The sequence below is a fragment of the Galeopterus variegatus genome, unplaced genomic scaffold, assembly GCF_000696425.1.
Source record: "Galeopterus variegatus unplaced genomic scaffold, G_variegatus-3.0.2 Scaffold18899, whole genome shotgun sequence".
Taxonomy (NCBI): Eukaryota; Metazoa; Chordata; class Mammalia; order Dermoptera; family Cynocephalidae; genus Galeopterus; species Galeopterus variegatus.
In genome coordinates this window covers 8912-9746 of record NW_007745010.1, presented here as the reverse complement: position 1 = coordinate 9746, position 835 = coordinate 8912, and positions in this window count along the sequence as shown.

The following is an 835-nucleotide window of genomic DNA, read 5'->3' as shown; positions in this document are numbered from 1 at the left end:
TCCAAGAGATGATTCTTGAATGTGAAGACTAAAAAATTTCAGAAACCAAATGGAAAGATTAAGATTGTGACATAATCTAAACTCAGGAAGGAGAAAAGCCAGGACATGACCTCCTCTTTGGTGGGTTCAGAGCAAAACTTCTGTCTCAAGGGGAGGTGTAAATCTTGTAAGCACAGGGAGTAGGTGGCCAGGGGCAGGAGCCCAAACCAGACAGCCGAGGGGACAACTAGAACTGTGCTGTCCACCTCAGGCACCCTTGGCAATATGCAGAACCACAGTGCATGAGCCTTTTCCAACCCACTGCAGTGGCCCATAGAGGAAGGAAGACATGCTCAGACGGCAACGTGTGCAACCTACTAACGCAGCGTCTAAGGTTTTTCCTTCTAAGAAAACAGACTCCTGGGCAGAATTAATTCACTAATTGAACTGATATTTATTGAGTACCCTTTATTTATATTTACAAAAAACTAATTATGTATGTGATGACTGTCATAATAGGGAAGATGAGCCCCACGGAAGCATTTAACTTCAGAGGGAGCTCACCTGGCCAAGGCTTCAGGGAGAGCTTCCCAGAGGAAATAAAGCTAAAGCTGGGATCATAAGGGTTAGGAGGAGTCAGCAGGGGGAAGACTCTGGGGCGACAGCGGAGGGAAAGGTCCTGAGGTGTCAGAGAGCCAATCACGAATTTTAAAGAGACTTGAAGAACTGTGTAACTGAAGAATAGAAAGAGAGGGTAGGAACGGAGCACAATGGGATCTGCTGTCCTCCTTGATTTCCCAGCCAATGAGAACCACACTTAATAACACTGGTAGAAGATATCAGACAGATGCCTCCG